The sequence below is a fragment of the Protopterus annectens genome, chromosome 5.part0 (genome assembly GCF_019279795.1).
Source record: "Protopterus annectens isolate FY-2018-M chromosome 5.part0, PAN1.0, whole genome shotgun sequence".
NCBI lineage: Eukaryota > Metazoa > Chordata > Ceratodontiformes > Protopteridae > Protopterus > Protopterus annectens.
Genome location: NC_056735.1, coordinates 530,761,896 through 530,786,286, shown reverse-complemented (window position 1 = coordinate 530,786,286; position 24,391 = coordinate 530,761,896).

The window sequence follows — 24,391 nt, the reverse complement described above, 5'->3', positions numbered from 1 at the left end:
GCTGCTCCCCTCATAGACCTGACAAGAAAGAACAGGCCAGAAAAGGTAGTGTGGACCCCAGCATGTAAGCAGGCATTCCAGAAGCTTAAGGAAGCTTTGGGGGGACCCTCTGTGTTAGCCAGTCCAGACTACAGCAAATAATTTGTTGTGCAGGTGGATGCTTCAAACTATGGGGTGGGGGATGTACTTAGCCAGATTTCTTCAGAGGGAAAAGAGCCCCCGGTTGTTTATTTCAGTTGTAGGCTCCAACCCAGGGATGAATGCTATGCAGTGGTAGAAAAGGAATGTCTAGCCATAGTATGGGCACTGCAAAAACTTCAGCCTTATCTGCATGGAAGAAAATTCACTGTGATGACAGATCACAACCCTCTAATGTGGTTAAACAGAGCCAGTCAGCAAAATGTCAAGTTGCTAAGATGGAGTCTGGGGTTGCAAGCATATGATATGTCAGTGGAGCACCACCGTGGGAGTAGCAATGCCAATGCAGATGGGCTCTGAAGACAGGGAATGGGGTGAGGTACACCCAGAAAGACCTGACACTCTCAAGCGATGTTTCTCAAGGGGCACTTGAAAAACTTGCTTGAGTTCCCTGAGGGAAGAGATGTGACGATTGGGGAGAGATGGGTGAAGGCTGCCAGCCTAGTCAAATATAATTTGATATATAATTCTGGAATTTGTAAATAAATGTAAAATACAGGCATGTTTTTCTTGAGTGTAAAGAATACTGTGAAATGTGGAATTGCAAAATATGTGACAACATTGCACTCTACTGGCCCAGTGAAGCATGTTGTGACCCTTTCATATTAGAATTCAGCTCCAGTGTGTCTGGATGAAGGTTTCATGCCCATTGTTTTAAGGCTAAAGTTTATGACCAGAATTCCATGTGCTATCCTATCCTCCAATGTATGTTATTGGGTTTCTAATACAGACTATAATGCCTTTTCATGCGTCATTTGCTGTGTATATTTATATATACATCCTTGTGAACTATACAGCCCTACTCTTGTGAACTAAGTAGCTTCGTGTGTGCTCATTATGACTAAATGGCTAACTTTTTCTGTATACTGTGAAGTATCTGTGACAGCAAACATGCCACCAAACTTCCATCACACAAAGAATATTACAGTATTGTAGAATGCGTGATAAATCATTGCTAACCCACTGCCCACATGTGCATACACTTTTTTTTTTGCATTTCATTTGAACCCATATTCAGTACATAAGGTATTAACTAGGGTAAGTTCTTTCTAAAGAGTACAAGTTTCAGATAAGGACATTACAGTTCCATCCAGTTTGTAGTCATATGCAAACCTAGTTAACCAGAAGTCTTGCTTGCTATTCTGGAGATCACAATCAGGGTGTGACGATTGGGGAGAGATGAGCGAAGGCTGCCAGCCTAGTCAAATAGAATTTGATATATAGTTCTGGCATTTGTAAATAAATGTAAAATACAGGCATGTTTTTCTTGAGTGTAAAGAATACTGTGAAATGTGGAACTGCAAAATATGTGACAGCATTGCACTCTACTGGCCCAGTGAAGCATGTTGTGAACCTTTCATGTTAGAATTCAGCTCCAGTGCGGCTGGATGAAGGTTTCATGCCCATTGTTTTAAGGCTAAAGTTTATGACCAGAATTTAGATATGGAATGTGCTTTATTGCTCTAGTTTCTGTTAGAATATACATGTGAAATGTCTTCTATTGTAAGTTTCTGTGCAGGTGTTAGATTGCTAAATAATTCAGTTTGTGGCCTGAAAACTCAGACCAGGTGTTAAGATGATGCAATATGAATACTGGGAAAACCTAAGTGTCAAAAATGATGTAATTTGGGAGGGCCTTAGAGACATGTTTATTAGCAATGTTTAAAGAGACAGAGCATTTTGATCTTGATATTCAACTTATCAGCACTCCGCCTTATGTTCACATGTAGGTTTTAACACTGTGATTTCTTATAGGAATAGTTAAAGCTAGTAAAGATTAATTAGGTTTTTTTCTTTGAAATCAGACCTGTCCTACTGTATTATTTTAAGTTTCTGTGTGATCTCTGAACTCTTAAATATTTCTGTAGTGTAGTAGTTTTGTCTTGTGTTGTAATAATTTATTATTAAATATTTTTAAAACCTTCTACCTGTGGCTGGTTTGTGTAGAGAAAAGCTCTATAGTTCATTGCATATTTATAGAGGTTATTGTAATAGGCCACTCTAAAGTAAGCCTTGACTGCTAGTCATACTACCATTGGATTATAATATTGCACAGTAATAATTGGATACCATTTTAAGGGCCTTTTAGAAGTTGATATTATTAGTTGGGTGCTGGCAGGGATTACTACTGTATGGTCTGGGTAAAGGGGCACAGCTGGAGAATCTATGTCAGCCTTTCCCAGGAGTGTCTATGAAGTTGTATAATGTCTGTGAAGTTGTATAAATACTTATCTCAAAGTGTGTGTGTGTGTTGTGTCAGCTACTTGGCAGGGACATAAAGCACTGGCTGGACAGAGAGGGTACTGGAGGTTTTAGCTTGCCCAACTAGGCTGAGACCTGGACCCTATAGCTGTGCCAGTAGGGAGTCTTATTGGGGACCTGGTGAGCAAGGGAGCCACCAGCCCCAGACTGACTGTGATCTCTGTGTGCACTTAAGGGAAATTGTGCTTTACTGTGTGTATTAGTTATCCTTTGTTCTCTTCTATTATACTACCTCCCTGGTGTTAGTGATGAGGATTGAGGCTCCTTGATTGTTGGCCAGGGCATGGTCGTCACAAGTGGGGGCAGTGGTGGGATCTACTTCACATACTAATTGGCTTGTAGTGGTGTACTAATTGGCTTGTAGTGGTGTGGGTAGAGTGAATTCCTGTAGCTTATGTATAGTGATATCTAAAAGTGTTTTGTACTCTAAAACAGACATGCAGTGTATACTCAGAGTTCAGATCACAATTGTTTTATTTCTTTTGTTAGCTTAGTGTTAGTCAGGGTGAGCAGGCAGCATGTCAGCAGCAGAGTATGGAAAGCTGACAAGAAGTCAGCTGGTGGAGATATGCCAGGCTAGGGGACTGGTGCATGGAAACCTGACTAAAGCAGACCCAATTGCAGCCTTGGTTAAAGCTGCATCAGAAAACAGCAGCCTGGAGGACAAACAGACTGACAGTGGAGATACAATATCATCGGAGAATGAACAGCTCAACCTTTCTGCAGTGGACTTAAAAATCCAGCTTGAGCTAACGAGACTTGAGTTGGAGGCCAGGCGTATGGAAATAGAAACAGACAAGAAAATGAGGAGTCTACATTGTTTTAACGTTAAAGTTTATGACCAGAATTTAGATATGGAATGTGCTTTATTGCTCTAGTTTCTGTTAGAATATACATGTGAAATGTCTTCTATTGTAAGTTTCTGTGCAGGTGTTAGATAGCTAAATAATGCAGTCTGTGGCCTGAGAACTCAGACCAGGTGTTAAGATGATGCAATATGAATACTGGGAAAACCTAAGTGTCAAAAATGATGTAATTTGGGAGGGCCTTAGAGACATGTTTGTTAGTAATGTTTAAATACTTTATCTCACAAGAGACTGAGAGCATTTTGATCTTGATATCCAGCTTATCAGCACTCTGCCTTATGCTCACATGTAAGTTTTAGCACTGTGATTTCTTGTAGGAATAGTTAAAGCTAGTAAAGATTAACTAGGTATTTTTCTTTGAAATCAGACATGTCCTACTGCATTATTTTAAGTTTCTGTGTGATCTCTGAACTCGTATATATCTCTGTGGTGTAGTAGTTTTGTCTTGTGTTTTAATTATTTATTATTAAATATTTTTAAAACCTTCTACCTGAGGCTGGTTTGTGTAGAGATAAGCTCTAGAGCATATTGCATATTTATATAAGTTATTATAATAGGCCACTCTAAAGTAAGCCTTAACTGTTAGTCATACTACCATCAGATTATAATATTGCACAGTAATAATTGGACACCCTTTTAAGGGCCTTTTAGTAGCTGATATTATGTCCTACTGTATTATTTTAAGTTTCTGTGTGTTCTCTGAACTCTTAAATATTTCTGTGGTGTATTAGTTTTGTCTTGTGTTGTAATAATTTATTATTAAATATTTTTAAAACCTTCTACCTGTGGCTGGTTTGTGTAGAGAGAAGCTCTATAGTTCATTGCATATTTATAGAGGTTATTGTAATAGGCCACTCTAAAGTAAGCCTTGACTGCTAGTCATACTACCATTGGATTATAATATTGCACAGTAATAATTGGATACCATTTTAAGGGCCTTTTAGAAGTTGATATTATTAGTTGGGTGCTGGCAGGGATTACTATCATATGGTCTGGGTAAAGGGGCACAGCTGGAGAATCTGTGTCAGCCTCTCCCCGGAGTGTCTGTGAAGTTGTATAAATACTTATCTCAAAGTGTGTGTGTGTTGTGTCAGCTACTTGGCAGGGACACGAAGCACTGGTCAGACAGAGAGGGTACTGGAGGTTTTAGCTTGCCCAGCTAAGCTGAGACCTGGACATTATAGCTGTGCCAGTGGGACGTCTTATTGGGGACCTGGTGAGCAAGGGAGCAACCAGCCTCAGACTGACTGTGATCTCTGTGTGCACTTAAGGGAAATTGTGCTTTACTGTATGTATTAGTTATCCTTTTTTCTCTTCTATGAGACAACTTCCCTGGTGTTAGTGGTGAGTATTGAGGCTCCTTGATTGCTTGGCCAGGGCACAGTTGTCACAGAGGGAAATGCTGAAAAGGAGGGGTCCCAGTGTAGAGCCTTGGGACACTTTGTTGGTTAGCTTCATACTTTCAGATGAGGCACCTGCCATACAAACTATGTGGATTCTGTCTTTTAGCCTCTTTGCTATCCATCCTACCACATAAGTATCTACATTTAAATAATTTAACTTACTTAGATTGCCTTCATGGGGTATGGAGTCAAATGCTTTGGCTAGACCAAGGCACATTGTGTGAAGAATGTTCAGATTTTTGCTTTATATTTTTAGTATGTTCCAAATAAAATCTTTGTTTTTCTGGCAAACAATTGAAGAATGAAGTCACTAAATAATGATATACATTTCTGTTTCAGACGTTATATCCTTCAGTAAATATATATTAATGCAAAACCTGTTATTCTAGTAACTTTCTATTTATAACTGCAATATTTAAAATTTGTCCCTATTTTTGGGCCTTTGTCCCATCGATACTTTTGGCTTTGCCCAGCTTTCTTATGCTGAGAGGTTGAGAGGTATGGTGAGAAGCATGAACATTGTAATCAGACTGAGTGACCATCTCAAAGACGTTAGCTAGATTTATTAGACAGGATCTTTTTTTGATGGAGCTGCACTATCGCGGGGCTAGCCTAATGAGATTTTTTTAATAGCATAATTGATGAGATTAGTTATGATATATTTCATAACATTGCTGAGCAGGGCTTTAAGAATGATAGGTATTTTGTTACCAGTATCTGTGGTACAGCCACTGTTATTGAAGGGCATCACCACTATTGTGCACCATAGTTCAGGAACAAATAATGTGATTAAGCTTAGGAAGCTCAGTGAGAACATATTTGGCACTGTTTATTAAACATCCAAGTATGATGTTAATTTCCATGGAGGAAGAATTTTTCATCTTTAATAGCACTGTCAGAATATGTTCCTTGATGATAAAAAGGGGTATAAGGACTCTGGGATATGTGGAGTTTGGACAAATGCTTTGAGGTGAAAGTTTCACTAAACATGTTTGCTGGTATATTATTGATATCTATCCAGTTAGAGCAGATGGTCTCGTTTAAGATAAGTTCTGAGCATTGTTGGTTATTATTCCTTAGTTTTCTAACATAGCTAAAGAAAGACTTGTTACTGTTAGTTTCAAAAGCACATCTGTGTTTACATGTTGTTTTTCTAATCCTAACAGAATTTTTAATTTCCTTGATAGCATTTTTAAACATTCCTTATTATGAGAAATTTAAGCTCTGTTGTATAATTTAACTATTTTTCTCTTATAGTAAAGTTTAATTATGTTTGTGATGATGGGATGCAGTGTCATCTGTGTCAGGGAGAGTAGAGCAGTGCATGTATAACATATGCCAGCATAGCTAGCTGGAGGTTTGTAAAGAATTTTATGTCATTTGACTATCACACTGATTTGTATAGGTGCTTGTGTTAAAAATGTATTTGTAAAGTTGCTTGTGTTAAAATGCATCAACATTGGGTCCTGCTGGACAGAAAAGAGGTATACATGTATGTCAGACAGTATTATTATAACAGATTAAATGTATATGTTTTACTAGAGAATTCTGTAAGGGAAGAGGTTAATCTCAGTCCAGCTAATTTTGAAAAATGGGTTGAAAATCAAATGGGTTGGTTTAGACCATAAAGATTTTATCTTACAGGTCTGATTGCAGCCAGAGACATAAATGTCTGAGAAAACCAGGACTAGGAATCTTACTGTAGTTTCCTTATGGGTGAACTAATTGCTACCCTGGAAGGATGGAAGCTTTTGAAATAGCTTTATAGCTTCCAGATGCTGCAACAAGTCTTAGCAAAGCTCTGAGTGTGTATTGTACTAGATTCAGGTGACCAGATGTGACATCATTCTACAACCAGCACTGAAATGATTTTCTAGATATTAGTGAGAGATATGATGGAACTCCCACAGCAGCACTTTGCTTTTAGAACCTGGCAGGAAAGCTATATCATAGATATCTCACACTTGCCTGGCTGTAGTAAGCAACTCAGCACTCATCATCTTGCCTTGCTGTAGCAAGTAAATTAATTAGGAAAAAGTAATTAGTCAGTCAGAAAAATATAGCTAGATTAGTTTTTCTGCATATGTGTGAATCTATCCAACTGTGTTGTTTTTATATCTCCTATAATTGAAACTCTGGTATTTATCATTACTAAATATTCAGTGTTCTCATTTTCTATTTTATTATTTATTATTGAATATTTCTATACCTTTCACTGTGGATGGTCTTTTAGAGAATACTTTTAATATCTTAAGAGTACTTATGTTTATTTTAGTGAAACTGTGGCTGTTCCTGAAAGCTTTGCTGCATTGGCCAAACTCTACCATTTGTATTGGTATTAATTTTACTCAGTATAATTGGGTACCCTTGTAAGAGCCTTAGAGTAGCTGACTAGTGGCAGCATGATTGCCTTATAGTCTAGACAGAGGGGGCACAGCTGGTGAATCTGTGCCAGCCTTTCCCAGGTGTGTGTGTGTGTGTGTGTGTGTGTGTGTGTGTGTGTGTGTGTGTGTGTGTGTGTGTGTGTGTGTGTGTGTGAAAATCAAAAATCCAAATGTGTGTGTCAGCTACTTGGAACAGAGACACAGAGCTCCAAAGTGGTCAGTTTGGGGTTTTATTTGCGGCCTAGAGAGAGACAGAGTATCCAGCCCCAGGTCTAGAGGGTGTTCCCTGTATCCTCTTAAGGGAAATAGTGCTTGGTGAAGGGAGCTGTATCTGAAAATACTGTGTGTATCCATTTTTGTTCCTAGTGGCCATCCCTCAGTGGTAAAGATTAAGACCCCTTGATTACTGGCCAGGAGTAGGGACCATCACAATGCTGATGGACCACCAGGGAGGTTACTTTTTGCATTTTCCACTGTATTTTGCTTTGGCTAGGACTGTAAATTCTGCCAGATTGTCTAGGTGGGTGTAGAACTCCTCTGTGAAGCGGACTGAGGTATAGATGCTACAGTTAATCAGGGGAATAACTAAAATTTAATAGATCGCCTCATATCATCTTGGTTGTTAAAGAATGGATGGTCATGTTCAATGCAAATCCATTGTTGAAACTTAATTCTAAAGTTGCATGATGAATTCCAGTTTTTTATAAAAACTTATTTAAAAATACCCAATCAAATACAAGAGACAGCCATGCACTGACAGATCAGCATCAATGTGTATTGCACATTGCTTACTCTAATCTGGGTATAGGAAGTGAAATACAGTGACACAGATGAAGCAAGCAAGCAACTTGTGTATTGTTTTACAGTGGTAGACACAGTACTAAGATTGTAAAAGTACATCTGTGCAATGACATTTTTTGTTAAACTAAATTAAATTTGTAATTTATAAACATTTTTCCATATTTAAATAAACTGAAACAAAGTAATGGCACATTTCCATTTTTAAATAAACTGAAACAAAAGCAACGGCAAAGGAATTACAGTACTGTGATTTGTATTCACACTAATCTGCATGTTTGAAGTGATTTGTTGTGTTTGAAAGAAGAAAAATTCCCTAGATTTTTAAACTATATGAAAAGATTGTTGAGCACCTCTTTTTTAACAAATATATGGTCATCCGCAATATTTTTTTTCTTCATGCTTGGTGAACACTGAATGACATCACAATGTCACCAGTGAATGTGCCATACATAAACAAGCATCAGGAAAGCTGAAACAACATGGATTGCTTAAGTTCTTTTTGATTTTTTTTTAATAAATTAGTATTATTTGCAAACTGCATAAATCATGATACAGACTAATAGCTAGAGTGCAGTATAGAAAAACTCAAATAGTTGATTCATGTGATTCCATTTTAGCCCTTTGAACTTGATTTTTAAAGACTCCCAAAATAATGTAGTTCTTGTTCATAGAGAGTTCTTTGAATACTTTCAGTTGTCTAGCATGATCATCTGAAGACATGAAGGGTGTTCTGTAGTAAACTATCAGTTGGTGTTTGTGTTATCTATGATGGTCCAGAGTTCTGAATTCTGTTTCTAGATCTTTGGGAATATGTCAGAAAAAAGATCTGTAGCTGCTTCTTCTAGAACCCAAGGCCTAATCTGATCTGGATGCTACCTAGAACTCTGGCAGTCCTTGCAAGACCACTGCCATCTCTCTACCCCCTCAGCTCTTCACTACAGAAAAAAAACAGTCATTTTTCTTATCTGTCACTCCTTGTGTACTAAGGAGGCATGCCAGGTCAAAACACCCTAAGCTCTATGTGAGATCAAAGAAAAAATGTCCCTTTTCTGCTCTGGTACAAAAAGTCCTTACTCTAATCCTGTGCTCCTCCTGTACTAAGGAAAATCCCCAGGTCCTAATGCCTTAAAACCACACTCTCACACAATAAAAGCTCACATCTATGATTTGGCAGTCCTCCTTAAAAGGAGGACCATCAGGTTCTAAAGTCCTCCCTCTCTACTGTTATGCACATTTACATGGACAGAAAAAAAAAAAGATCTGACAATTGCTCCCCCTAACACATTGCACCCAGAGCAGCTGTCTTCTTCACTCCACTTGCACTTCTGGTCAGTAGGTGAAATTATCCTTGACAAAAACCGAGATGCTGCCTTCAGGCCTGACGGCATGGTGGGTACAAAACCAGGTATGGAAGAAGTGTTTCCTTTACATTTAAGTTAAGTGTCAGTAATTACACAAACATGGATAAGTTTCAGATGCAGGAGAACCTCAAGATCAGACAATTTTTGTTGAGATTTCTGGTATTAGGAAGGCCCACCTTAATATAGTCCAAATTGGAGTTTGATGAGTTTGCCACATACAAATATCCAACAGGCTCTCAATCATGGCTCTTGGGATTGTACAGCTTCCCACAGATAAAGCAGTAAGATCAATTTAATAATGGAGTGGGTGGAGCAGACTTGGACTAAGAACAAAAAAAAAAGAAAAAGAAAACCAAATTGCAATAACATATATAAGAAAAACAAATTGCATAACATATATAGTATACAGTATATGCAGCAAAATGGCACCCCATATCAATTAACAATAAGGTTAAGTAAAGTGGCTTAGTGTATGAGATCTCTGCTTCAGAACATCACCAGAAGAATTTAATCTTGATAATAAGTTACTGCCTGAATGCTAATTGCAGGTTCTCCCTACCGCTGCATGTGATATCTCAAGATACTCAGTGTTTACCCATCTCTAAAAACAAGGTGGTTGACTGGCTGCTTGAACTGTCCCTATATATATATTACATTTGCCTTTGTTTTTATGTATCAGATCATGGCTGAAAATAGTAGACTGTAAGAACTCATTTTCAAGGTTAATGAATGAATAAATTAAAATTAAATTAAAAAATAGAAACTGAGTCAGGACAATAGTAAACAACAGCAGGTTATACACCTTCTCCTGACTGTGCTTTATGAGGACTCTTCTAGAAAAGATTGTGGATGTTAGCATGAGATTTAATGAACAGACAATTTCTTTGTTGATATGAGTACAGAGCAAAAAGTGTGTAACAACTATGTAGTTACATAACCACCTCCCAAATGGCAAATATCTACCTGTTACAGAACAAAGCTCAAAATTACTACACAAATACATAGAAAATATTCCCAGAAAGCTGAGTATCCCAAGTGTTATGTGCCACCTATACAACAATGCAAACAAGTTCTTAGGTTTATAGATATGTTCATAGGCCTGTACTTGGTTAATGACCTTTTTAGTCCTAGCTATGCATTCCAAATCTCTGTCAAGATTTAGTACCCTTGATAAGTGTAAGCAGGGGTTGGGAGGTGAAACATCTACAAGCAGGGACCTGGAAAATGAATAATTTACAGGCTACCTATGTCCATTACAGACATAAGTGCCAAGCCAGGGATGAATTTCCTGTGCCCCATACAACTGTCCACTTGAATTGGCATTAGCAAAAAACTGTGCTTCACATGGATGGGGAACATGTTCCAGAGAAGGGAGTCTCTGTGATACATACCTGTTTCTCCAGCAAGTTCTAGTTATATTACAGGCAAGGTTTAATTCTTTAGAACAGGGAATTCTGATGCTGTTTGGTTTGCAATTATGCAGGAGGTCCATCAGGGTGGAGTACGATAATACTTTTAATGCTAGACATCGATTTCCCTTCAACAACTTGTAGGAGACAGAATAGACAGATAAGACTTTGAGGCAGTCTGCATAGGATGTTACTTCTGCCCTATACTGTACAAGTGGACAGCACTTATCAAAACCTGAACTGCACTCAGCAGGACATATGGCCATATAACAAAAAAATATTCAGTAGAATACATTGTCATACAAAGCAACAGACATATGAGAATCTATGCAATGCAATTTATAACATTATGCTAGGTATATGTGTTCACAACCTGCAAAAATATGGTATGCAATAAACTGGCTATGGCAGCATTCATGTACACCATAATATTTAGGGATATAGGTGAAAGGTCATGTCAGTGTACTTGGCGCACAAGAATGGCCACTACAGTTCACAGTGTATAACTCATTGAGATGCATGACAGTCCCTGAAAATATTATAATACCTTAACAGTAGAATGTGCAGCCACTAGTGGTGAACCTAATCTCTTTTTTTTATCACCCCAGATAAGGACTTCTGAGCTTCCTTAGTTGGATAGTTACTTGTACTCATCAAACCAAGAAAAGATTGTGAAGTTAGGGTTCCTGGTGATAAGTGATAGCCATGTCACTTGTGCATGCACATAATGTCATATACTTATGTATATAGTTCACAATTTTCACTTGGCTGTTTTATTTCTCCAGATACAAAAACCAGCTGCACCATCAGATTAACATCACCAGAAAAGCCATAGGCACTGGATCTCACAGTACTGATTTTAAAATGTGCACAAAAAAAGCAAATTATTATGGGACAGACAGTGGCTATGGTCTCATGATCTGCACCTTTTATTAATGAGTTAATATGAATGGGACAGCTGGCCCGAAAGAGATAGCACAAATGGCACATGGCTGTACACCCAGGTAGGTACACCCAAATAAAAATTTTACACTGAGCAAATGCATAACAGATTTATGACCTATGGATTCCAAGAATTATTTTTTGACTCCCTATTCTGCTTCTCCCATATCTTTTCTTCCTGGCTATATTATACTGACCTCCCACATCTCTTACTTCACTGCCTGCTCTTACAACTCTTCAGGCCTTGCTTCTACTACTTCATTGCCTATCGTACTAAGAACTAATGTATTGTAGGTTATCTATAATCTTAGAACGTATGTATTGACTGTATTTTTGCTTTTCGTTTTTATAACCTTTTTTTTTTGCAACTTTTACATTCTGTACCTAAGCCTACACTAATATCTTAAACTGTTCTTTACAGAATGTTACTTTTTTTTCTGTCTTGAAATTGTAATTTTATTTTTTGTGTGGAGCTTTTCTCCCCAGGCCTCCAATCAAATGGGCTCTAGCTCAGTTGAACATCCCCAGTGAACAAATGTCAAATAAATAAATTCACCCACCATGGTCTCAAATGAGTGCTTTCTAAATGCTATTTTACCAAAGGTAGTTGAAATTTGGCCAATATATATTTTTTTCACACAAACACACATGCACACAAAAATAAGGTTCCCCAGGAGAGTTAATGATAACTTTTTAATGGCAGTGTGCTCTTTTTTTGCCTGTATTGTAGCACACTGCTTAATTAAATTAACCTGGTACACCAAGATAATAAGTAATGTTTACTTTTAAAATATAACAACCATAATATACCCATATGGTACACAAAAACAATCCCTCTTTGTAAAGTGGATGCCAACAGTCAATAAGTCCTGAGATCTGGGATACTAATATAATAGTAAATACATCTTGGTATAATTTTAAACAAAAAAGATATCACATTGTCAGCAAAGGTTCATATAGTCAAAGCTATGGTTTTCCCAGTAACAATATATGGCTGTAAAAGAGGGACTTGTGAAATGGAAAATCAATGTTCTTGAGCTGTGGTGTTGGAGAAAATATTTGAGAATTCTATGTACTGCAAAAAGATGAAATGAGATAATACTTAAATAAATAAATACAGACTGTTCACTGGAAGGCCTGATGATAAAAATAAAATGCAAATACGTTGGTGATATAATGTGAAGACAGAATTCACTAGAGATAATGCTAATGCTGGAAAAGTTCAAAGGCATAGAATCAATGACTGATGGACTACAATAACAGGGAATCTGTCTGGGAAGGTGAGTAGTAAAAAAGCAGTCACTGTGCCAGTAAATATTGTACCTTGCTGGCCATAATAAACAAGAGCAGAACTGTTGAGATGACTTAGTCTGTTCTTAATGTTCAAGAACTGAAGAAAAGACTGTTCAAGAGAGATCAGAATTGATGTTACACATGGAGGCAAAGGCTGGATTCACAAATGCCTACACTATGTGTACACTAAGCGTGCACCTTTTTTTTTTTTTAAACAAATTTTATTGATTTTACTTAAAATCGAGCAATCTCAAACTGAACAAAAATTATTTTCAGAACTTATAATGTAACAACAAACATAAAACAACTAAGGTATTTACAATGACATCCGTATACAAGCTTTCATTAAAATGAATGGTTATAACAATTCATGGTGTGATTTAATCTTTTTTTAACAAGTTTTGTAAGTTCACCCACATATTATACTCGTGCGTTAGCCTAGATGTTTGTGATTTTATGGTCAAAATCTCTAAGCGACATAAGTCAGATATACCATTCTTGTATTCTGTAAAAGTTAGAGGGGAATCTGAAATCCAATTTCTTGTAATGACTTTTCTGGCCGCAGCAAGTATTGACCAGATTAAGGGAAATTGTATTTTTTTAACACCGTTAGGTATGGGAGTGTTAAAAAGAACCATAGATCTATTTAAAATAACATTATCTGTAAATAATGCTTGTAGTAAATTGTTGATTTTTTTCCCAGAATGCTTTCAGTTCAGAGCAGTCAAAGAACATATGTGTCCAGTCTATGTTTGTCCCAGAGTTACATTTATTACATGTTATTTTTTTTATTGATTTTATTCATGTTTTTATTTTTCCTGATTAAATTTGACCATGTCTCCATGATCAGGGTAAATCGTAAAGGAGAAAGCGGGCAACCTTGCTTTGTTCCCTTTAATATAGGAATATTAGATGATAGGAAAGTGCCAATTTTAATGTATGCTAATGTTCACATATATAATTGTTTTAATAAATCTATAAAAGTTTCCGAGAAGTTCATACATTCAAGAAGTACAAACAAATATTCTCAATTTACTGACTCAAATGCAGAATTTCTGTCCATGCTTATTAAAGTCAGGATTTTTTTCTTTGAGAATACTCAATTAATGCTAAAATTCTTTTGATATTGTCAAATGTATTTCTGTTGACTATAAAGCCAGTTTTATCTTCATCTATCAGATGTGGTAAGAATTTCCTTAGTCTTTGAGCATAAATGTTCATAAACATCTTAACTCTGAGCCTTTTCTTATTTGCAATGGTGATGGACAGGTTGACAGACGAGATCAGACAGGTGTCCCCGTGGACTATAATGTTTGCAGATGACATTGTGATCTGTACTGAGAGTAGAGAACAGGTGGAGGAGACCCGGAGAGATGGAGATATGCTCTAGAGAGAAGAGGAATGAAGGTCAGCAGGACTAAGACAGAATATATGCGTGTGAATGAGAGGGAGGATAGAGGAATGGTGAGGATGCAGGGACTAGAGTTGGTGAAGGTGGATGAGTTAAAATACTTGGGATCAATAGTTCAGAGTACTGGTGAGTGTGGAAAAGAGGTGAAGAAGAGAGGACAGGCAGGATGGAGTGGGTGGAAAAGAGTATCAGGAGTGATTTGTGACAGACGAGTACTAGTAAGAGTGAAAGTGAAGGTCTACAAGAGGGTAGTGAGACCAACTATGTCATATGGTTTGGAGATAGTGGCACTGACAATAAGGCAGGAGTCAGAGCTGGACGTAGCAGAGTTAAAGATGTTAAGATTTGCATTGGGTGTAATGAGGGTGGACAGAATTTGGAATAAGTATATTAGAGAGTCAGCCCAGGTTGGACAGTTTGGAGACAAAGCCAGAGAGATGAGATTACATTGGTTTGGACATGTGCTGAGAAGGGATGCTCAGTATATTGGGAAAAGGATGCTACGGATTAAGTCGCTAGGTAAGAGGAAAAGAGGAAGGCCTAAGTTAAAGTTTATGGATGTGGTGAGAGAGGACATGCAGGTGGTTGGTGTGACAGAGAAATATGCAGAGGACAGGAAGAAATGGAAGCAGATGATATGCTGTGGTGAGCCCTAACAGAAACAGCCAAAAAAAAAAAGAAGATTGGATTTTAAGATAGGTGATATAAATGTATATCTCCATGATTGGGGAATTATAAATTCATTCTGGGCTTTAGAATATACTTTATAAAGAAGGATAATAGAACTTTTAGGCATTATTTTATATGATTCTGGTATGATACTATTGTTACCTGGTGCTTTATTTTGTTTAGGTTTACTAATTTGAGTTTGGATTTCTGAATAAGTTATTTGCTTATCTATAATTTCTGTTTTGTTTGTTAAGTTTTCTATTGATGTTTTTTATCAATATATTCTTTTATTTTTTTCTTTAGCTTCAGTTTTGACTATATGTTGATTAATTTTAAGAAAGTGATACCTGAATTTGTCTATTATATCATGTAAATTGTAAAATTTCATTATGAAATGCCGGTTATATCTCTTTGATATGGTTATGTTTATTCAATCTTTTTATCTTGTTTTTAAGCTTTGTTAGATGCTTGGGGTTCTATAAATAAGCAAGAAATTTATATTTTTCAAAGCAAATCATCATCTTATGATATAATATTTGAATAAATTCATTGTTCAATTTGTTTATTTCATCCCTAACATTGTTTATGATGAGCATATATTTATTATTAAGTTGCAACTGATCTAATTTATCTTGTATTTCTTTTAAGTCTTTATCCCAAGTTTTTTCTTTTATTGTAGCACCATCTATATATTTGCCCATATAAATATGCTTTTAAAGCATCCCATGTAAATATGTCTAAGATGTTAGGTGAAGAATTTGTAGTTATAAAGTTTTGAATTTCTTGATTTAAGAATTCTTTGAACTCTTTTAGTTGTGTAAGGTAGGCAGGAATTCTTCTGATTTTACTTTAAATGTAACAGTAATATAAAGATCAAAAACTACTGTGTTATAGTCAGATAACAGGCATGATATGATCTTAGATTTAGTTCAGTTGTTAATTATTTGACTGGAGAATAAAATTCTGCCTATCCTGGAATATGAATAATGTCTATTAGAAAAAAATGCATATCGTAGTGATTTGGGGTCAGCCAAATCATGTATGTCTTTTAAATGATATGAGCCAATAAAGTTTATTAATTGTTTGGCCTGAGAGGTTATCTTCTTTTTCCCTAGTGTACTAGATTTGTTTTCCTTTAAAATATAATTAAAATCTCTTGTAATAATGATATTATGCTTTGACTAGCCACTACCTGATTTAGATGCTGTTTAATTGTATTAATATCTAGGCCTGGCATCCAATATATATATATTGATCAATGTGAACATTTTTTTTATTTATTTCTACTACAACCAGACAAAAGATCCCTTTATCATCTTGATAGGTCCTGATAATTGTAGGTTGTGGTAGAGATTGCTACTCCTCTTTTTTTGTATGCTCTGAACTTACTAAGACTATATATTTATTAGTGTTTAATGTTAATAATTTCCTTTAATAGATGTGTTTCTTGTAAAAAAATCATGTTAAGTTTATGTAAAGCTAGATATCTGAATAAACTCCCTCTTTTTGGGGGGTTATTTAAGCCATTAATATTCATAGATATACCTTTCAATGAAATCATATTATATGTAAAAGGTAGTTAGATCAATATATGTCATATCAGAAACAAAAGCATTTTCTATATTTCCCCTCCTAAGTGTAACATATTAGGTCTACATTTCTTAATTAATGGTTAATGTTGGTGTGGTGAGTTTTGTAAATTAAGTATTAAATATAACAGATGTCAGCTGTGAATGTTCAATAAAACTAAGAATACATTTGTGAATATACAAAGTCTTAAGTTTAAAATTGTTAACATTAAGCATGACTTTTTGGAGTAATTTGACAGTATAATTATGAATCTCATATTTTGAAATTCTTTAAACCAGTATAATATATTTCTTCTGATTTTCAAGATATTAAAAGGTCATATGACAGAGAAAAGCACATACATTTAACACCTAAATATGTGTATAAAAAAGGCTTTTCTGACTTTCCTTTTTTTTCTCCCCTTCTCTCTCACTTGCTTTTCTTCCCCTGTTCTACTTCCTTCCCTTGTCAATCTCTCCCCCTCTCAAATTTTTACTCTGTCTTTTATCAGCTTTAAAGTAAATACATATGATTATACTTATTAATCCAGAGTTTTTGTCAACAACTCTTCCATTTAAATTAACTGGAAAGTAACATATAACAAGATTTGGATAAACTTTATACATAAGGAAATTAAGCTTAGTTACTTTATATTATTATACTCTATAAGGCAAACTGTTAAACCATGTTAATTAACATCAAAGAAAGATTATATGCCTTTTATAAATATTTTTGCATTTGTGTTATTATGACTTTCAGATATTGTAGTTTATCAAAATATTTCATGAAATATGGTGATAGGGAGTGAGAGAAGAGGGAGAGAGAAAAAATATACTTGTTTATATCATGCAGATATACAAATTGGTTAAGTTAATTCTATATTTTTAGGTCATTTGTTACCTGTAATAAAAATGATCTTTATTAGAGTCAGCTATTTATCACAGAACTCAAAGTATATAGCATTTTACTTTATATAGCATTTTCCTTTCCCTTCCATCCCCCTCCATCCCTGCTTCAAGACATAATGTGTATGTCCAGGTGTAGTGTGGAAGAGATCTGAATGTAAGCACTTTTAAATAATATTTTTCATTTCTCTTCCCCATCAGTGTCTGTAAATAATAAAGGCTCTAAGTGTGCATATGACATGTCAGACTGTGCATTAAAGATTTACATATTTGGCAGTACAAGTTTATTTAATCTTGAGCAGTTCATAGTGTTAATTATATAATTTAGAAACAAGGACGGTTACACATTGGCTATTGGAGTTCTCTAGGAATGCAAAATTTTGAGATTAAGTAGGATATAACTCACTTTTCTTTGTTTGAAAAGTTCTTTAATAAGATCCAGTTCCAGATGTTCCTGTAGCATATTATAATAAAACTGGTTCATTAGTCTTGCTGTATTCACGTCACACAACTGCTAAATCACTGTTCTTTATTTGTAATTTTTTTTAATAATATCCAGTTACACATCTTCCTGTAGCATAAGGATTCATGCTCATTGGTCTTCCTGTATTCACGTCGCACAACTGCGACTTAAGAGTTGAAAGGTCATTGAGTTTGTTTTGGTTCCCACACTTGTACAGAGAGTTCAGAAAGTATATGCTGCTTGGGATTGCTCAGCACAAGATAATAAGGATGAAAATTGTCTCTATAAAGAGTTCCAGTGGGATAAAGACAAACAAAAAGACTTTCTTCATTTAAAGTGAATCTGTGTGAACAATATGAAGGTATGTAATGCGCGAGTTAAGCTGTTGAGTTCCCAAGCATGATTTCAGGCATACAAACCCAAATCAATAAATAGCATAACCAGTTCCATAAGTAAAACAAAAGCCTCCATTTCCTTTTTTTTTCCCTGTCAAACAAAGCCACCAATCATTCAATAACATATTTACCTTCAAGAGGAAGGTAATCATTAAGCATTTAATAAGCAAATTCAATAACATTAGATTAAACACCATAAGGCTTAGGAGGGACAGGGGAACAAAAAAAAGAAAAGAAAATGGGTATTACTTGTCTAAACATACAATGCAATAGCTCCTAGTAATAGACTTTTCATTTAAGAATAGTACAACATGTCAGAAGTGTTTATAAAGATTCATTTTATATTTCAAAATAAAGGATTATTGTTCTAGTTGTTGTTAATTATTTTTAAATGGTTAACATAATAACCTAGAGATGTTAATATTTATTACATCAACAATTTCATCTCCTTTTCTCTCTTGCTTTGTATTAGTATGTATTATAATACTCTCCCCCTCCTCTTTACTCTCTTTCCCTTTTATATTAAGTAATAACAAGTATGCTTACCTTGTGGGATAACATTAAATCAAAATTATCCTTATTAGAAATTAGTTTCAGGTGCTATAAAGTGAAAAGACAGAATGTCAAAGTTAGAGTCATTTTTTTTTTTTTTTTGGTTTTTTTTTTTTTGTTTTTAAGTCATTTTGTTTATCTGTAGTCTTCCAAGATGTATTAGATGACATTCTTTTGAGAGACGAGCTTGCCCATTCTATGTCCTCTATTTTTTTCAGGATTTTATGATTTTTAACATAGACCAAGACAGAGTCCAAGTCTTTGAACATCTTGGGACCTTCTGGAAAAAAGATCTTTAATTTTGCTGGGAACAAATGATGAGTCGTCACTTGAACTTTTTTTAATTCTTTTATTAGAGGTAAAAAAATATTCCTTTTGGCGGTAACCATAGAACAATAATCATTGTCAAAATGGGTCTATATTATAAGATCAACATTTGAAAACATCGAACAACATATGGTCGACACCATATGGTCAATGTCTTCAAACATCAACCTTATAAAAAGACAAAAAAAGAAAAAGAAAAAAGTACCCTAACAGGTTTAAGCAGGGGGGCAAGCCCCCCTGCACCCCCAAGTGGGGGCTGTGCCCCCCACACCCCGCTACTTAAATATACCAACTCCAAGACCACTCTACATTGCAGTAAATGGAAATCTCCCCTTACGGAGATTTCCGTTTACACGTTTGAGATTCTGAGCGTTCGATATTCTCGTGTCGACAATGTCAGATTCAACATTGTCGGCTTTCGAGAATATAATATAGACCTGTCAAAACATGTTGTTTCATTGATTTTTATTGGGGATTTAGCCCATGCCATTTTTAAAACCAGTTCTTTATCAGATGAAGATAGAAATCTTGCTGTTACAGATTTTGGTGATTTTTTTTTTGTTTGTATTTGCTGAAGATAGAGACTGATGAGCTCTTTCTATGCCAAATGATAAGGCTTCTGGTAGATCAAGTGTTTTTGGTAAGCAAGATGTTAAAAAGTTGTCATATTATTATTGCCCTCAATATTTTCAGGTAGTCCAAAAATTCTTATATTGTTGCAATGGAACCTGTTTTCCAGATCATCAAGCTTGTTTTGAAGTAAAGTATTTTGTTTAAGAAGGAATTCAACATTGTTTTCATCTTTTTTTTTCTACCATCCATGTCATTAAGAGTTTCCTCTATACCAGTAATCAGAGATTTTTGTTGTTGCAGGTCTTCATGAAGTAGATCCGTTTGTTTAGAAATTCTTTCTTTAAAGATGTCAATTTTAGTGTCACTTTTGTGAGTTTTAGTAGTTAAGTCCTGTAAGTTGGTTATTAAAGTCTAGATTTCTTTTTAAAGATAAATCTTGACTGCTTGTTTTTGAAAAGCTCATGATGGTATTTTCAGATGAGAAGAATATTTCCAGTTGAATATTTGACTGGTAAATCTGCTTTTTCATATTATTTTTTGATATTGTTGTAGTAGAAGTTTAACTTAGTCAGGTTTGATGAAAAAAGATTCTAGATTTAAGGTTTGAAGACAAAATTCCAGGTTGTAGAAGTTATCTTTGTAGAGCTGATAGAAACTGCTGCTACTCTGTGCTCATGTTGGCTATGCCTCAAGCATACACCTTTCTGAGTGAATAGAAAATACAAGCATAGCTCCCAACCGCTTCCTCCTAGTTTACTTTTCTTCCTGACTTTCTTGCAGCCTTAAATATTGAGGGAGAATTCATAAAGATTACCACAAAGTGTAGGCTACATGTACATAGTATAATATTTCTGAGTGAATGGACAGCATAAAAATATGGTGGGGATGTTCTTGAATGCAGATTGTATACATATAGAGTAGCTGCTCATGAATCCAGTCTTTTTTGAGTAGAAGATGTGGATCAGGAAGAGGAGAAAACACTGCCAATACCCCGATGCCAATGTGGTGTATTTTTAATGCAAGCAGGGAGTATCATCAGAATATGTTACATTGCTAACAGCTGTGTTGGAGCCACTGTTTGATTATACATATTGGAAAGGAAGAGTTATTTGATGTTTTCTTTGAAATTATGTTAGCTTCTGCTACGTGTGTAACCGAGTTTAGTAAGAAAATACTTTTGTTAGCTTGGATCTGTTTGTTCTTCAGACAGGCCTTTATAGCTATGTGTATAAAACAAATTTCTGTGAAGTTCAAAACTGATAGTTTACACAAATTGGATGTTAAGAATAACTTAAAAAGCAATGTGCAAACTTTTTTTTAACTTTAACAAATTATTGACTCAATAGGGTTGTGGACTGGAGGCCTGTTAGCTTTAGCAGACTTTTAAATAATTAGTATGGAAGCACTGCAATTATCTAATGTGATCAGAGTTAATAATTGTAAGGTCATTTTGTTTATGCTGGCCTGAAAAAAAACTGTTACTCTTTTGGTGAGCTGGGGCATATTTATGCTCACCACATGGTCAATGTCTTCAAACATCAACCTTATAAAAAGACAAAAAAAGAAAAAGAAAAAAGTACCCTAACAGGTAAATGGAGGCCTTTAAGTCTCTTAAATACAAACTGCATACTCTTTGCAAATTTTTCTATCATGGTGTCTCAAAATTATTTGTGATAGCTAGGAGGAATACAGTAATTTAAGGGGATCATGTTCAGGAAAATGCTATGTATATGGTTTTGTTGAACATTTCTGGATTGATTGTGCTGTAAGAAATATGACTGCAGAAGAAGAAGGGGAGGGTAATATAAATGAAAACACTGTAACTTCAAATATCGAGAATTCTACTGAATACAATAACGATTCATCTGTTTCTAAATTTTCTGACAATGATTATGAGGACTGAGTGTTTATAAGTAAGGGGTTACTTGCAGTTTGGAAGAGGACACTACCACAGATTAAAATTATTAATAGATTTGATCTTTTGTGGACTGACAAGCAGGTTATATGTTTTTTTTCAGAAAGAGAAAATGAGAAGTCTATAGAAGAAGATGAAAAAGAAGGAAAAAATGAAAATATGAAGAGAATGAAGATTGAAAAGGGAATTACCGAAAGAATTAGAACACAGAACATTTTCTCTCTTAGTGTAAGCAATTTCTGAATGCAAGCAGATTTTGGATAGTTTGAAGGATGTTAGGTTCCTTGGTATAAGGGAAAGGGAACACAATGTCACTAGATGGTATGTCAAGGTGGTCCGGTCATTTGTCCAGGTGGAATGCTATGGGGTTTCGATGTTAGTAAAACTAATGGTGCAAATTCAAAATGTGATAGCTGTAAAGGCAGGAACGACAGTCGTAGATCATTTGTGGATAAAAGTGATGGATGCCAGGTACAATAACATCTATGCATCAGTGTGGTGATGTGATTCATTTAAAAAAATTGAACTTCTTTTAATGAAATATTTTAAGATCCATTTGGAAGAAAGTAATAGAAAAAAGTTACAACAGAATGAAAGGGTATTAAAACATGTATTTGGGCAAGACATGTTTATGCAATGCTCATATGCAGTGGTTTAAATATAAGACAGGGAACATTACTAGAAAAGACAGATTTTGGGAATTCTCCCTTTAGGAATTATAGGATGAATGCAATAGTTGTGTTATTCTCAGATCTAGGGGCAATTTCACTATCTACCCATCCTGGATACAAAGGTGACTCTGGCTCACCATGTGGGTGACACCTAGTGGGAATACTAAGGGTTCTACCCATGGAACACAAGCCTGTGAACATTTGTGGCATATCTGCATTAGGAGTATAGCTGATAAGCATAAGGAGGCAAGCTCCATGAGGGAGAGAGTAATTGAGAAGGTCAGACAACTGTTAAGATGGGGTGGTTCTCCACTGGCAAGGAAGGGTCAAGCTACCTCCTAGCTCTCACCATAGGAAGAAAAAAATGAGTTATTTAAGCTAGTTAGAAATGAATGAGTCATATTGCTATCCTACAACCTGCAGTTTTTCCTCTCACTCACAATGGAATGAAGGACTCAGTTGAATAGAGGTACTGGAGCCATCAGGGCACATTTGATGTGGGATGAAAAAAAATGGAGGCCTTTAAGTCTCTTAAATACAAACTGCATACTCTTTGCAAATTTTTCTATCATGGTGTGAATGGAAACAGACATGGGGTAGGGGTTATCCTGTAAGAACAGTATGCCAAGAGTGTTTTGGAGATGAAAAGAGTGTCAGATACAGTGATGTTTATAAACCTGGAAATTGATGGTGTGATGATGAATGTTGTTAGTGCATATGCTCTGCAAGTTGGGTAGACCATGTATGAGAAAGAATAATTTTGGAGTGAGTTGGATGAAGTGGTGGTGAGTGTACCCAAGGTGAGAGAGTGGTGATTAGAGCAGATTTCAGTTGGCATGTCGGTGAAGGGAACAGAGAGGAAGAGGAGGTGATGGGTAGGTATGGTGTTAAGGAGAGGAATAAAGAATGTCAGATGGTGGTGGATTTTGCAAAATGGATGGACATGGCTTTGGAGAATACACATTTTAAGAAGATGGAGGAGCATAGGGTGACGTACAAGAGTGCAGGAAGATGTACACAGGTGGATTATATCATATGTAAGAGGGCCAGTCTGATGGAGACTGGAGACTGTAAAGTGGTGGCAGGGGAAAGTGTAGTTAGGCAGTATAGGACTGTGGTCTGTAGAATGACATTGGTGATCAAGAAGAGGAGGAGAAGTGTGAGAGCAGCGCGCCAAGGATCAAATGGTAGAAGTTGAAAAAGGGTGATTGTTCAGGGAAGAGATAAGACAGGCACTGGGTGATAGTGAAGAGTTACTGAATAGCTGGGTAACTACGACAGAGATGGTAAGGAAGACAGCTAGAAAGGTGCTTGGTGTGACATCTAGACAGAGGAAGGAGGACAAGGAAATCCGGTGATGGAACAAGGAAGTACAGGAGAGTATACAGAGAAAGAGGTTTGTGAAGAAGAAGTGGGATTGTCAGAGAGATGAAGAAAGTAGACAGGCATATAAGGAGATGAGGCATATGGTAAAGAGAGAGGTGGCAAAGGCTACGGATAAGGTGTATGGAGAGCTGTATGACTGGTTGGACACTAAGGAGGGAGAAAAGGACCTGTACCAATTGGCTAGGCTAGACAAAGGGACAGAGCAGGAAAAGATGTGCAGCAGGTAAGGGTGATAAAGTATAATGAGGAAAACATACTTTCAAGTGAGGAGAGTGTGTTGAGTAGATGGAAAGAGCACTTTGAGGAGTTGATGAATGAAGAGAATGAGAGAGAGAAGGTTGGATGATGTGGGATAATGAGTTAGGAAGTGCAATGGATCAGCAAGGAGGAAGTAAGGTCAGCTATGAAGAGAACGAAGAATGGAAAGGCTGTTGGTCCAGATGACATACCTGTGGAAGCATGAAGGTGTTTAAGAGAGATGGTAGTGAAGTTTTTAACCAGATTGTTTAATGAAATCATGGAAAGTGAGAGGATGCCTAAGGAGTGGAGAAGAAGTGTTTTGGTACTGATTTTTAAGAATAAGGGTGATGTGCAGAGTTGTAGTAACTACAGAGGGATAAAACTGATCAGTCACAG